The sequence below is a fragment of the Typopeltis vanoorti genome, chromosome 11, assembly GCF_054136105.1.
Source record: "Typopeltis vanoorti isolate ZY-2024b chromosome 11, IOZ_Tvanoo_1.0, whole genome shotgun sequence".
NCBI classification, from domain to species: domain Eukaryota; kingdom Metazoa; phylum Arthropoda; class Arachnida; order Uropygi; family Thelyphonidae; genus Typopeltis; species Typopeltis vanoorti.
In genome coordinates this window covers 39,651,193-39,668,381 of record NC_143559.1, presented here as the reverse complement: position 1 = coordinate 39,668,381, position 17,189 = coordinate 39,651,193, and positions in this window count along the sequence as shown.

Below are 17,189 nucleotides of genomic sequence, written 5' to 3'. Positions count from 1 at the left end.
CTTCAGGCCTCCAATAAGCAGGTCGGTCTTTTCTCAAATCGAGCGATGAAATTCATCTACCACCCACCAAACACGATCACATACATACATGCCCATGGCGGGATTAGAAATTGCAGCTTGTTGTTGGATCTAATCTCTCAGCCAACCAAGCTGCCAAATATAGATCTGGAAACTTCATCTGCATTAATTTGTCCAGTATTTCAAGTTACTCCGTTCAGAAATCTTGAAGTCCTGTCTGCAAGATTAAATAATCTAATTTTTAGGCAAAAGAAAAAAAAAACATAATATAAGCCTAAAAATTATAAACAGTTCTTCGTTAATCAGGCTACTGAATAAATCAAGAACGATAACTTTTCCCGTGACAGTTCTATTTCACGATTATCTCGGTTTCTGTTGAAAAACGTGCAGAAAAGCAAGCGATTTTCTTATAATAATTAAATCAAATATATTATATTATATATATAAATACTTTATATATAGTTCCCTGCAAAAATATAAGATATGAGCTGAAAAATTTGCGACAATGCCGAGAATAATCTAAAGTAACCTTGAGTAATGTATGGGAAATTGTAATAATGGTAATACAACAGCGTGCGGTAGTATAAAGAGCAACATTATATCACAAAAAAAGTTTGGACAGCGTAATGACTTGACTAACTGCTCTGCAGTTAGCTGAAAAACGTAATTTCCCAGTTAAATACATTTAACACTAATTTCTTCATGCTGGAATGGACGGTTTTATCGGGAGAGACTTATTTTTGGAGATTATATGGGCAAAGTGATTTGTTTCCAAGTCGACGTAGATATCGTACACGAGTGTAACTCAAAATAAAGTCCTTAACATACCAGTGAATGTTGTTTGAAACGCTATTATACGATGATAAACTAGCAAATATCTGCAATGCCCCCCCCTCTCTAAATTGGCTAATACTGCTGAATGCATACGGGGGGGGATGACGTTGATTAACAGTTGTCTTTCTGAATTATACTTCCTGAACAAAATGGCTCAGATGAATACGTCAACTGAAAAAGAACGGCGCGAGTTCGATTTTTTGTGAAATGAAAAGTATATAGCAGGAGCAAAAATTCATTGGAAGGCTTAAAGAACAGCATGAATACAACGTTTCATTGCAGCGACCCATACACGAATGGTATCACATACAGGGTGGTTCAAAAACGGCCGAACAAGCATCGCTGATAAACGAACGATGATCAGCATTCATCCACATCAAAACTGATAACGTTGAAAAGGCACGCACTCATTATCGACAGCAGGAGGGTGAGTGACAATTAAATGGAACCCAACGTGCGCTTTTGAACTAATCAGAAGTGTTTATGAAAGACTACGTGAAGTATATGAATCAATGTACATGGGCTGCTAAACAGCTTTCTTTTTTTTTTAAACAGGCATACAAATAATGTGCCATGTTATCATAAAGCATATTATAGGATGTACTTAAATTAAACTTACCCATGATGCTTGTATTTCTTTCAGTAGAGGTATTAAATCCAATATTCTACCTATAACAAAAATATAAGTGAAGAATTGCTACTGATTTCTCAATGGACATCAAATGTTATTCTGAAATGACCGAGTGTTTGATTTTGATCAGCATTTAGATTCCGAGACAAACGATAATAGAAAGTTTTAAAACTTATTGTTTGTAAACTAAGTTATGTAAACTTTCTTTCTACAGTTTTAAAATTATTCTATCAGAAAAATTCATGTTTTCAACTGGATATTGTGCTATTGAACGAAGAAAACCGATTTTAGGCAATTAAATATACGTTTCGGGAAAGAAAAAAAAAACGAATAAATATTTAAAAAAGTACATAATTTTCTTAGACAAACATTTTGCTGGATTAGAAAAAATATTCAATGCATGAAAAAAAAAACTATTATATTACAATTCAAATAAACGATATTTCAGAATAATGTTCGAAGAAGAAATAGAATAAGCCATGGCGACTGTCGAAAAGCATAAAAAATTAGTGAAGGAAAGATCAAGGGTAGTGATCAACAGAGTTAAACATTCTTATATGGTAGTGTCATTGTGATATCTAATTATTTAAAAATATAAATTATACATTTGGAGAGCTGATTTTTTTGTGTTATTTTTTCCAGTGGTGAATGGGTTCATTCTTGGAGTCCTTTATGGCTTTGCGGCCAGGGACTTACTGCAGCTACAGTAGGAATCGTGGGAATGGGAAGAATCGGTAAGTTATCTTCTCATAAATCTAGATTGAAACTGTGGTGTTAAGATTTAAGTTTCCTATATGAATTATGATTACATAAAAGATATATGAAGTAAATTTCTGACATTTTCCCCTCTTTTTTGGGGGGGGGGGGTAACAGCCAAAATCTGTTCTGTAACAATTTTATTAAGTTAATTTTTCTTTAACTTAATTATGGAATGAAAATTTTCGAAGAAAACTGTTTGGTGATTACTTCTCGATCGAATTCTAGCGGTCACCGTACGATACCTCCGAGTACATTGTATCCATAAAAGAACCAATACAGAATTTCTCGTACTCATCATGCTGAACGATATCCTTAGTATTGATACTTATTTAAAATACAGAGAAATGATTTCAAGTGAACATCGCGTGGAGAATTAAATTCGGAAATACGAAAAATCCCTCAAGAAGCAGAATTTGGAATGCTCTTTGGTAAGACTAAAAAAACTTTTGATTGTAGTCTAAAGCTGTAGGCTACAATCAAAACTCTTGTTAACTCAGTGATGAACGATCTTGTGTACAAGACTTTTTTTCATCGACAAATGAGGGCGAAACAATACAGAGTAGTAATAATTGTTAACTGATTTGGGGTGGGGGGGGGGGGGGGTGGGGGGGGGGGGGGGTGGGGGGGGGGGGGGGTGGGGGGGGGGGGGGGTGGGGGGGGGGGGGGGTGGGGGGGGGGGGGGGTGGGGGGGGGGGGGGGTGGGGGGGGGGGGGGGTGGGGGGGGGGGGGGGTGGGGGGGGGGGGGGGTGGGGGGGGGGGGGGGTGGGGGGGGGGGGGGGTGGGGGGGGGGGGGGGTGGGGGGGGGGGGGGGTGGGGGGGGGGGGGGGTGGGGGGGGGGGGGGGTGGGGGGGGGGGGGGGTGGGGGGGGGGGGGGGTGGGGGGGGGGGGGGGTGGGGGGGGGGGGGGGTGGGGGGGGGGGGGGGTGGGGGGGGGGGGGGGTGGGGGGGGGGGGGGGTGGGGGGGGGGGGGGGTGGGGGGGGGGGGGGGTGGGGGGGGGGGGGGGTGGGGGGGGGGGGGGGTGGGGGGGGGGGGGGGTGGGGGGGGGGGGGGGTGGGGGGGGGGGGGGGTGGGGGGGGGGGGGGGAAAGTCTATTCAAATCTTCCTAAAGGGAATCAATATCAGTAATACACTCCTTATAATTTTCTCCAACTATTACTATTAATATTGATGATGTTACTGATTTTTTTTATCTATTTTAACTATTCCTGATGAATGCCTTGTTAATAATCCAGAGTTTCATTTTCGATATCTTTGTCATAAAAATGTTAGCCACGCTTAGTTTATGGCAACATATTTTACAAATTTATTTACATAAACATCACTTGTGAGTGATGGTTTCATGTATATTTCTTTTATCTTTCTTTTAGAATTATTCACTTTCTGTTGGTCAATAATAATTGTACAAAGATGCTTCTACAGTATGACTTAACTGGTTGGTGTTAGAGAAGGCGGTGTTCTTTTAAATAAATGCTGCAGCACAGGAAGCAGAATGTAAGAGCAGAATTGTGAAATTTGGACAGAGAGCATTACAAAAACATGTAAGCGTTCAACATTGGAGTTGATGGTAGTTATTCTGTCTAACAAAATATGTATCATTTGGTATGATATCTATTTTGGGGAAGTTTCCAAAATTTAGTATTATGTTCTATTTTAGTCTTCACAATCTTGGCTAATAATAATATAATTATTATTATTAGCCAAGACCCCATGGAGTCAAAGAGTCATCTAGGAGGTCCTTTTATCAAACACATATATCATCATACCGTGATTTAAACACACTCAAATTCTCTGCAGACACCACACTCTAAGGCAAGGCATTCCAATCATTCACAACTCTGCACGAAAAAAACCTGCCTCTCAGTTTCCAGGGATGACCTCTGGTTCTCCTCTGATCTCCCACTATTCTCTATAGAACTTCTCGACCATTGATCTTATAACAACCCCTTACCAACTTGTAGGTCTCTATCATATCTCCCCCTCTTCCTCCTCTCCACCAGACTCTGCAATTTACATCTTCTCAATCTTTCCTCATACTCAACATTCCAGAGGTCAGAAACTACCTCAGTCAGTCGCCTTTGGGCCCTTTCCAACATCTCTTCATCCTTCTGAAAACCCAGGTGACCAAATCTGGGCATAATAGTCCATGTGTGGCCTAATCAAAGCCTTATACAACGGAACAAGAATCTCCCTACTTCTACACGTCAGTGTCCTCAGCATCATTCCCAGACGCCTTTGTGTTGTCTTCACAATTTTGGCGATGTGTCCCCTAAATTTCAGATCCTTATCCACTATCACCCCTAGATCTCTTATTTCCTCCACCTCCAACAATATATCCTCACCAAGCATAAATTCTGCATCCCAATTTTCTTTTCTAAATTTTAAAAATTTACATTTTGCAACATTGAACTCACATCCCCATTCCCATGCCCAATCACTCAATTTACTGAAGTCTTCTTGTAAGGCCACAACATCCTCTCTACTCTTCCTGGTTCTTCCCAACTTTGCATCATCTGCAAACAACTGAATATCTCCATCCAAATCATCACCAATATCATTAATATACAAGTTAAACAGCATTGGCTATAAAACAGACCCCTGAGGCACACCACTAGTAACTTTACTTTTCCTGGATATCGTTCCTCCATAAACAACTTGTTGATACCTATCAGATAACCACTCTCCAATCCAATGCACCAATCTAATATCCAACCCCATCCACTCCAGTTTGACTATCAGGTTATCATGTGGTAATCTATCAAAAGCCTTTGCAAATTCTAAGTATATTACTGTGTATCCTCCTCCTTTGTCCATGGAAGCAGTCACCTTATTGTAATAAGTAAGTAGATTACTAAAACATAACCACCCTTTAGCAAATCCATGCTGTCCATCAAAGATAATGGCATTGTTGTCAACCCAATTCTGGATCCTACTTCTCACAAGCTTCTCCAACAACTTAACTACAACACCTGACATACGGACAGGCCTATAGTTTGATGCTTGAGTTCTATCACCTCCTTTATGAAGTGGCACAATCTTGCCCTCCTTCCACTCCTTAGGAACTTGATTGAGTGCAAGACTCGTATTAAAAAAATATTTCAAGGCCAGCGTCAACTCCCTGGCACATTCCTTCAGAATACGTGGCGATATATTATCAAGTCCCACAGCCTTATTTACATCTAGTTTGCTCAACTTCCCATACACCTCTTGCTCACTTACAGCCCCATCATCAACTGCTCTCAATCTCTCCATGAAGTCACATTCACAAGATTGATAGACCTTTATGACCTGTTCATTAAGTATCTCCACCTTCTGCAACAGCTGTGTTTATACCATTTTCTCCAATCAATGTCATTCTTCCATAATAATTTTTTCTTTTGCTGGGTACATATCGAAAGAACTCCTTAGGATTCTTTTTGGCTTCATTAGCTAAATGCTGTTCATACCTCCCTTTGGCTACCCTCACCAACCAAGTCACCTGCCTTGCCTGGTCTTTGTAGTCTTCATGGAATTGGTTATTTCCACTTCTCTTATGCTGTCTCCATAATGCCCTTTTTCTCTGTATCGCATGCTTAATCTCTTTATTCATCCATTTCACACCTTCCTTATTTAACCTTCTTACCCTTGGAATACATTTAAGCATTGCATCAACCAGATTGTTTTTGAAAATCCCTCAAGCTGCACTGATCTCTTTACCAGCTAACTCCTCATTTCCTGCTACACCTGCACACTGTCTCCTGAGCGCTTCATAATCACCCCCCCCCTTGTAGTATTACAGATGTGAATACTATTCTCCTCAATATTCCCATCAATAAAGCTGATGTTCTGCTTTAATGGAAGACAGAAATGTCTTACAGATAACAATGAACTAAATTTTATTTCTTTATTAAGCAATATTTTGCCTGATCATCAGGGCATTTTCAAAGATAAGAATATGCACGTGCGCAGATTCACAAGGCAGAACAGACTAAATACTAAGTGGCATAATCCTATAGTCCTAACCATATTAACTACTTATGGACACTGAAAGAAGATGTTGATTGTTGGACTGATAGTCTCATAAGAATAATCTACCAGATTTTTGATAATGTAGGGGAGTTATATTTATTTAGACTGGAGGAGTGTTACAAAGCTGAGGGAGATTCTAAAAATGGTCTTTCAGATTTGATTTGTATAAAAGAGGTTTTCTTTCACTGACTATGATGATCCAAATCAGTGGCATGGTCTGCAATCTATGAGCAGCTGTTATATTGATAACAGATGTATTTTTTAATATTCATCCAAGTGGATATTGACAGTTCTTCAAACATGGCCAAATGTAGGCCAATTAGCAGGACTAGGGGAAACTTAAGATAAAAATTGGTAATTTTTGATGAAAGAAAAAGGAGGTTTGAATGATGTGATATCTTGAAAGAATTTATGCTACCTATTTTTGAAGTACCCTGGATGTTAGTGAAGGCACTCAGCTTTTTGTGATTTTTTTGGGGGGTGGGGAAGGGAGGGAGAGTAAAATTTTGTTGATGTGGTTGATCTCAATGCAGAGGCTAGGTATGATCTGAACATACGGTTCTAGTTATAATTTGCTAATGTTTTAACAACAACTGTAGATAGAGAAGCAAAAGGTTCTGTTGGATAGACAAGTTAACTAAGAGTGCCAAGGAAGAGAAGAAAAAACTGTTTTCTTTTCCGATGGTAGAATGGATCACAAGGGTGCTGCATATTATTAAGACATGCTAAAAACATTTTTAATAAAGGTAACTCTTATTATGCACACTTTCATTATCTGTGTGTTTGCATAGACGCAGTTTCATTTCAGTATATAAGAACTATTGCTGTTTCCCGTCCAGACTGTGGAAACTTCTGTGCACATGCCTTGTTTCGTACCAACCTCTGCTGTACTCAATGGCTCAGCATCCGATTTATTTCCCTATAGCCTTACTGGTTTATGCACCACTGTCTTTGTCTGTAAATAACTTGCACCCCTCAGCAATGAAAATCTGGCTATAGAAAATGCACATCAGTAAGGAGTGAAGTCCTATGGATGTTGAGCCTGAGAAAACTCTGACAATAAAGGCTATGTCTCAAGCTTTTTTAAGCTGATAGACCATGCCATGGCTCTCTTCAAAGAACATGAGTCTGACTACATGAGGAGTTCTAAAGTGAAAGGGAGATTGAAAAATCCTTAAATGCTACAAGGTTGTCTACAATCAGAAGATGAAAACTGCAAGTCAAGTTTCCATTGAGAGATTCTTGAAAAAAACCTTCAACCTCCTATTAGCCTTCAACTTCAGCATGCCAGCTAAAGAAGGTGTGGTTATTATTATTATTACGGGCAACTCCAGAGAATCATTAGACTCATCAAGGGAGGCCCCAAATCATATTCATCACAACTATTCGACATTCATACAGTATCTATCATACCTCGCCTTAAACTCATTCATTGTCACAGCATTCACCACAGACTGTGGGAGCGCATTCCACTCATTCACCACTCTAAAAGTAAAGAACCCAGCTCTAACACCTTTACTAACCACACTTTTGCCCAGTTTCCATGGATATCCCCTAGTCCTCCCACAACCAGCCCTGTTCTCAAAAATATCTTCTGAATTAATTTTATAGAAACCCTCAGTAATTTGAATGTCTCAATCATATCTCCCCTCCTCCGCCTATCAACCAATTTTTGCAACCCACAAATCCTCAACCTGTTCTCATAAGGTTCATTCCACAGACCTGCTATCATCTTGGTCACTCGCCTCTGGATCCTCTCCACCTCCTCCCCATCAAGAAGAAACCTAGGTGACCAAATCTGGGCACAGTAGTCGAGATGGGGTCTTATCAAGGCTCGATACAGAGGAACAATAACCTGCTTGTCAACGTATTCTTCAGCAACCAAATGATTTCATGAGCTGATTTGGCCACTTTTGCAACGTGCCCCTTAAACTTCAACTCCTTATCCAAGAACACTCCTAACTCTCGTGCCTCATCAATTTCCTGCAGTACAGTTCCACCAATGTAGTAAAGTGCTGCTAATCTTTTCACCCCAAAATGTATAATCTTACATTTTGCCACATTAAATTGACATCCATTCTCCTTAGCCCAGACCTCCAATCTATCCAAATCATCTTGCAAAATTTTAACGTCATCTGCATTCACTATTGCCCTACCCAACTTTGCATCATCCGCAAACAAATGAACTGTTCCTCTCAGATCCTTTCCTATATCATTAATGAACAAATTAAACAGCAGTGGTCCAAGAACAGATCCTTGTGGCAAACCACTAGTCACAGGCCGTCTTGTGAACTCTACTCCTGAATAAACCACTCTCTGATATCTCTCCATCAACCACCTTCCTATCCATCTCACCAACCCTATATCCATCCCCATATGCTGCAATTTACTGATTAGAATTTCATGTGGTATCCAGTCAAAGGCCTTGGCAAGGTCCAGTAGAATCACTGTAAACCCATTACCCATAAATTAATATGTTATAACGTATTAATCTTGAAAATAAAGAACTATTTTAATTTTTATTTGTTTTATAGGTACTGAATATTTTATTTACTACTCTTATGCCATAATATGTATGAAAAATAGATGCATTTTCACTTAAATTAAATTAATCTTCAAGGATCAGAATCTTACTCGTTTAAAAACATCATCATCAAATTCCTGCCATGTACCCTCAAGGGGTGTACAGAATATGATAGTACTACATGAAAAAAATTACATCATTACTAACTTCCTATCTACAATGTTCCTCCCAATCAATCTGTTACTTGTCAAGACTCCAACATTATCAGATCTTATATTTCTATCGTCTAAGGCACTTTGTACCATATCAATTCATCTATATCTTGGTCTTCCTCTGGATCGTTTTGCTGCCAACCTGGCAGAGAACACTTGTTTTGCTAATCTTTCCTCGCCATTCTGTTTAAGTGACCATACCACCTGAGATTAGCTCTGCTAATGCATTCCTGGATGTTGACAATGTCAAGTTCTTTCCTAATATCCTCGTTTTTAATATGATATTGCCATTGATGCAATCTGTTCACACCTCTAATCTTTCTCAGGACTCTCATATCGGAAGTCTCTAGTCTTTAGTCAAGTGTTTTACTTCTGACCCAACTCTCAGATCTATAAGTTAAAAGTGGTTTGAACACTGTCTTGTATACAGCTAATTTAGTGTTCCGACTAATTTCTCTCTTATTCCATATGAATTTATTCAATTGACTTCCCACCATACTAGCTTTGCTGATTCTGTTGTCAATTTCTATATTTAATTTACCATCTTCACTAAAAATCGTGCCTAAGTAGCTGAAATGTTTTACTTGTTCCACAGGTTCTCCATTCACAACACAGTTGACATTTTCAATGATTCTGCCTATTTTCATTGTCTTTATCTTTTTACTGCTGACCTTCATACCATATCTATAACAACAGCTATTCAATTTAGTCAGAGAATCTTGCAGACATGTAGTGGATTTATTTAGAAGTATAACATTATCCACATAAAGCATAGAGCTGACATTAACATCTCCAATTTTAATATCATGTTTAATACCACTTTCCTTCATAATGTGATCTATATACATAATGAATAACAGAGGGGATAATGTACATCATCCTTGTTTCACACCAGATTTAACATTAAACCATCTTCCTGGTACTTCCTTCAATTCTAACTGCTGACTTACAACTCAAATAAAGACTAAGTATTGCTTGATATAATGCCCCACTGACACCATATAACTTTAGCATATTGAATAGCTTCTCTCTTGGCACCTTGTCATATGCCTTTTCCAAATCGACAAAACTTAAATACAGATCTTTATTATATTCTCATGCCTTCTCGACTATTTGACGTAAAGTGAAGATCTGATCCTGACAGCCTCTATTTGGCCTGAATCCAGCTTGTTTCTTCCACAATTCTTCTCAATCGTTTATCAAGTATACTTGCATAGATCTTGCTAGGAACACTCAGTAGGGAAATACCTCTGTAATTCTCACATTCAATTTTATTTCCCTTTTTATATATGGGTGCTATGAGAGCTCTACTCCAATCTTTGGGAATTTGTACCTCTGTCCAGGCTTTCTGAACTATGCAGTGCAGCCACTGTAAGACTCTTATCCCACCATACTTCAGCATTTCTGGTCGAATATCATCTACTCCTGCTGCCTTTCCACTTTTGAAGCCTTTGATGGCTTTTTCTACTTCCAGTATGGATATGTATTCCTGTCTGCATGCCTGGGCAGTGTTTTTTATCACTGTGCTGTCATCACTGCTTGTTTCAATTAGCAGTTTTTCAAAGTAAATTACTCCATACTTCAAGGATATCTTTTTCTCCCGTTTCCATGTCACCTTTATCATCTCTAACTCCTTTTACAGTACTCTTTCCTCCATTCCAATATTTTACCACCTTCTTCAACAAGATGGTGGTAAAATATTCTCCAGAATATTTTACCACCTTCTTGATATTTATTTTCTATATTCTTGCCAAAGTCCTCCCATGACTTTTGTTTAGCTAGTTTTACACAGTGTTTAGCATTCTTGCATTTGTCTCTCCTTCACTGCCTCTTTAACTTCCTGTGTCTTCCAGGGAGTTCTGATTTTTTTATCCTTGCAAACAGCCTCACCACATGCCTCTCAGGAAGAATCAATCAATGTTTTCTTCAGAGTTTGCCACTGAATCTCCAAGGTTTAATTCCTGTTCTCAAACTCTTTCATTTTTTCTTCAATAATCTTTGTGTATTTTAGTCTACAGTTCATATCTGAGAGCTGCTCAACTTTTATTCGCTTTAAAATTTTCTAACATGTTATTCTTTTCAATATGAAATTCAATTTTATCCTGCTTAAGACTAAATAAGGATCACTTCCAATTTCAAAACCTCTGTACACTCTGGTGTCCTGCACCAGGGAGAAAACATCACTATCAACAATAACATAGTCAATGAGACTTTTGTTATTCCTTGCCTCTTCTCTCCATGTGAATTTCTGCACATTTTTATGTTGGAACATGGTGTTAGTAATAACCATTCCATGTCCTGAGCAGAAATCCAACAGATATTTGCCATTATTATTAGCTTTGCTCTTTTCTCCAAATTTTCCCAAAATATTTTTGTATGTCTCACAATCATTTCCTACTCTGCTATTTAGATCCCCAACAAAGACCGACTTTTCCTTTTTCATTGTGTCAGTTGCTTTTTCTAAAGCCTCAAAAAATTCCTCCACTTCTACCTTAGTAGAACCTTCCGTGGGACGATAGGCACAAATAAGTCTCATTGTCCAGTTCCCCATTCTCATATTTGCCCACATTACTCTCCTTGAGACTGACTGCCATTTAAGAAGATTAGCCTTGTATTTTGTGTTGAATACTTTGGCTACTCCTTCTTTTTCTTGATAGTGTCATTGCCTGAATATAACATTTTGTATTTCTTGCTCAGAAAGATCTCACCAGTTTTTGTCTTTTTTGTTTCAGTCACCCCTATTATGTCGATCTGGTACTTATCTAATTCCTCAGCTAGCTCCATTTCTTTGCCATTTAGGCTTCTTATGTTGATACTATTGATCTTTAACTCTGGTGATGTTGAGTTGGGGTTTGTTTTCAGATTTGTTCCAGTAGCTGACTTTTCGCTGTTCGCCCTGGTTCCCTGGCGAAAACAACGGGGGCTTTGTTTAACTGGGCGACGCCCCCCCCCCCAGCTGGCATGAAATTTTGTCATGCTGTACCATCATTTTTTATTTTGGTTTAACCAATAAGAATACAATTTGGTCGGCTAAATCCCATTTCCAGCCCATCCTCGTTAGTTCAGTATCCAAGTAGATACCCAACAGGGTGCACCACGAGAAGGTGAGGACTGGACATTATTTCAGAAGCCCTGGTCGGTTCTCCGCATTCCTTTAAAGGTTATGTGGAGGTCTCCTCTCAGGCACCCTGTTTAAAAACATAGTACTTATTATCCTATGTCATAAGCCTCGTGTTTTACGCATTTTCGATATATGCAGTGATTCCCAAGAACACAATCTCAGTATATAATGAGAGTTATCTGTATATCCATACCAGTAGTCAAATGGTAAACACATCATCAAAATGGCATAGCTACATGGTGATTTTGCATGGAGCACTGTCTAAGGTAAGTTTTTCCAAGTGCTCCACAAATTGATTGGTAAGGCATGGAGGAATCCATAGCGGTGTCATCAATCTGTTTGTAGATTTTGTTCTGTCAGGTAAAATAACTAGAGTTCACTGTAAACATAAATAAGGCAGATATATCAGGAGGAAATTAGTTCTGAGGTTTCTTTTAGAAACCTCAGAACTAATTTCTTTTAGGTGAAAATTTTAATGAAAAGGAAATCTATATCAAAACTGATAATAATGTCAGTATCTTTAAGGATGACATTTCACAAGCAAACTTTTAAATGCAAAGAGACACAGAGCTTCTGCTATTTCTCCAGAATTGTTTTATTATGTATTTACTGCTCTGGGGAAGAAGTATTTTGATCAGTTCAGGAAACCAGGATATTAGTATGAAGTACTAAAAATCAGGTTATTGTTGTAATGATAGGCATAAGTGCTACAATACCTCTATGTTATATTAACAACCTCATGCAGATATTTAAATGCTAATTATCACTTGTGTTATGGTGCAATAGAAAAAGCAAGCAAGTAGATATAATATTTAATGAAATTTTATTTAATTATTAAGTCAATATTTTGAATTAGTCATCAAGGCACCTTCATAAGCAAAAGATAAGAATATGTATGTGCACAAAGGCATATGGAAGGCAAACAAACTGAGTACTAAATGGCAGTCTCATAATAACAGCAGATTATTGATATGGGATAGTCATATTTCTTTAGGTTGGAAGAATGTTGTAGAGATATAGCAGATTTCAAAAACAGTCTTAAGAGCTTTAACAAGTTATTATTATTAAGTGGGAAACATTTGGTAACCATTATTACCAAAGCAGATAAAAGTAATGCTACTGCTATTCTTGACATTTATGATTATCTTCACAACCATAATCAACATTCTAATATGCACCTTCAAGGAGTGTACATGTTACTATGACAGTGCAAGATACACGTTACTATGACAATTAAGTTTGCATTATTACTAATCTCCTGTCAGCAACTTTCCTACAAATTAGACTATCACATGTATATATCACATTAGACTGTCAGTACATCAGTACTGTCAGATCTTTTACTTCTGCTTTCTAGGGCACATCTGACCAAAGCAATCTTCTATATCTTGGTCTCTATCTGGATATTTTCCCTGCCATCTTGGTATCAAACGTGTTTCTGCACCTTTCATCTCCCATTCTGTTGAAGTAATTATCAACTTATCATGTGGTAATTACTGCATGATAAGTTGATAGTCAAACTAGAGCAGATGGAGTTGGATATTAGACTAGTGCATTGGATTGAAGATTGACTATCTGATAGGTATGAGCAAGTTGTGTATGGGGAAGCAATATCCAGGAAGAGAAAAGTTACTAGTGTTGTGCCTTAGGGGGTCTGTTTTAGAGGGCCATTGCGGTTTAACTTATATGTTAATGATATTGGGGAAGATTTGAATGGAGATATAAAGCTGTTTGCAAATGATGCAAAGTTGGGACGAATTACAAAGAGTAGACTAGACCAGATGTTGCGGGATTAAGAAGACTGGAATAGATTGAGTGAATGGGTACAGGAGTGAGCATACCAGTTCAATATTGTGAAATGTAAGGTTTTAAAATTTGGGAAACAAAGATGGGATGAAGAATTAATGCTTGGTGAGATATATTGTTGGAAGTGGAGGAAATAAGAGATGGTGATGGTGGATGAGGATTTAATATTTGGAGAACACATTGCCAAAACTGTGAAGACAACACAACAGATTCTGGGAATGATGTGGAGGACACTGACTTGTAGAAGTAAGGAGATTTTTGTTCAATTGTATAAGGCCTTGATTAGGATACATACGAACTACTGTGCAAAGATTTGGTCACCTGGTTTTCAAAAGGATGACGAGATGTTGGAAAAAGTGCAGAGGCAATTAACTAATGTAGTTTCTGATCTCTAGAATGTTGAATATGAGGAAAGGTTGAGAGAGGCAATTTACAGAGTTTAGTGGATAGGAGGAGTGATATGATAGAGACAAATAAGTCTGTAAGTGACTATTATAAGATCAATATTGAAGAAGTTTTTCATAAAATGGTGGGAGATTGTGGGAGAACAAGGAGGTCCTCCCTGGAAGCTGTATAAGGAGAGTTGTGAACAAGGGAGTGAGAAGCAGGTTTCTTGCATGCAGAGTTGTGAATGATTGGAATGACTTGCCTGAGAGTATGGTGTCTGCAGAGAATTTGAATGTGTTTAAGACGGTTTGATGAGCTGTATGACAAACGAACCTCCTAGATGAGTGTTTGACTCCATGGGATCTTAGGATAATAATAATAATAAATTAGAATATATGAAGACTAAAGTATTATGAGGGCATCCCCCAATCTATGAGTACAGTTGTGAGTAGGCCTTAGATGTTGGGCAGGAGACCTAAGAATTATTATTATTTATATGGGCACTCCACAGAGTCAAAAGACTCATTGCAGGAGACCCGCTCTATCCATTAATACAATACTTACCATACATCTCCTTAAACCAATTCACTGTTGGAGCACTCACAACTGCCTCTGGCAATCCATTCCACTTACCCACCACTCTTCAAGTAAAGAACCTAGTCCGCACTAGTCCTTGTGAATTTTATACACTTAGGTGTATAAAATTCACCTTGTGAATTTAATACACCTAAGTGTATAAAATTACAAATCAGCTATGTTGCATTTCACTAATGAACATGGAAGAACATAAAAGACTTGGATAATACAATCAGAAGAGAAAATTTAAACAGGAAATATGAGTCCATTACTAATCATTCCAACTAAAACATGATTCCCAAAATCCAGCCTGGTAGTAGCTATCCTCTAGTAGCACTATCATTTCCTGGATTACAAGCTCTGTCAATAAATTAATAACCCCATTAAGATTTTCCAGATAATCCATCCCTCAGGATGCAAATCATCATTTCTAACACGATATCTCTATCTCACTTTATATAGTCAAGTTTGCCAACTGAAAGGTTGTGAAGATTTACCACATAAATTCCTTTACAAAGAGAAAAATGGATTATGATCACATCTCTTATTGCAATAAATGGCCCTGAACCATACGGCTACATCTGGTCTACCCGTAAACACCATTTGTAATAAATTAAAGATGTCAAGAAATTATATTTTTGGTTTAAGTCCTTATCCAAACGTAAGCAAACAAAGTTTGCATGTGAAGTCCATGTGAAGTTTTGCATCGCAAAACCTACGAAGTCTGCTCTGCGTATTTAACCTACCCATTTGTTAATTCTTCAGGAGTTTACTTTTTAAGGCTTTCTCTACATATTGGAAAGATTTATTCAATGATGACAGATACAAATTTCTGATATAAAGAATTTAGGAAATCCAATTTCTCTACTATAGAACTCTGGAATTTAGTGTGTCAGCAACAGCAAGACAACCTTCCACTTATTAATGTTAATAATTTAGGATTTTAGTCACCTGACCTTACCCAACAGGACAACATGTTCCAATGGCATTCTACCTCTAAACCTCTTGAAACTTTTTTCCAACACCTTACTCGTCTTTAACAACACTAAGTATCCATGTGGCCTGGTTGGACACGTGGATACTGTCTACACTGCTATCACCACCACCAAGCATACTGGAGGCCTGGAGAAGCTTCAAAAAGTTCCATGTTTGGTTTCTAAAGTATGAGAACTGTATTATGTAACTCTTGGTCACACACACACACACACACACACACACACACACACATATATATATATATATATATATATGCTAAAATTAATTCCACAGGTGTTCGATGGGATTGAGGTCAGAACTCTGTGCAGGCCATAGCAGTCATTTTAAAACTCATCTATTCATACCAATCCATAACAGCTGCAGCTTTATGGCATGGGGCACTGATATCTTGATAGTAACATGGGTCTGTTCCATACAAATCCACAGTGCAAGCAATACCTGATTATCCAGAATATCAGGTACTAAACTGCCTTCATGGAACCACAGACAACCACCAGTGGTCCTACTCCAAACCAGCTGAATACACTCCACACCATTACTCCTCCACTACAAAACTTTAGTGTGGATACAACACACTATGGTAACAAATGTTCACCAGGCTGCTTCCAAACCCATGCCCTGCCATCACAATGGAAACAAGTGAACCTTGATTCATCGTGCCAGAGTACTGTTTTCCACTAGGCAATTATCCCGTTCACACGCTCTTTGCACCAGGCCAGATGCCACCTTGTTCATTGTTCTGATGTTCAGCTTTTGTGATGCTGCTCTTCCTTTGAAACCCAGTAAATGGGGTTCTTTTCGTACAGTATTCATGTTCACCATGGTGTTACTGGCACTCTGGAACTCATCATGGATGGTCTGCGCCAATTGCAGCCAGTTTTTGCATATCACCCATTTCAACACCCGCCTGTTCCTGACAGTCATTTTTGGCAGCCATCCTGGGTATTTTCCTGCACTAGCGATGCCAGAACATCCCCATCTGTTTTCCGAGTACTGTTTTCCACTGGGCAATTATCCCGTTCACACACTCTTTGCACCAGGCCAGATGCCACCTTGTTCACTGTTCTGATTTTCAACTTTTGTGATGCTGCTCTTCCTTTGAAACCCAGTAAATGGGGTTCTTTTCGTACAGTATTCATGCTCACCATGGTGTTACTGGCGCTCTGGAACTCATCATGGATGGTCTGCGCCAATTGCAGCCAGTTTTTGCATATCACCCATTTCAACACCCTCCTGTTCCTGACAGTCATTTTTGGCAGCCATCCTGGGTATTTTCCTGCACTAGCAATGCCAGAACATCTCCATCTGTTGATCACATCG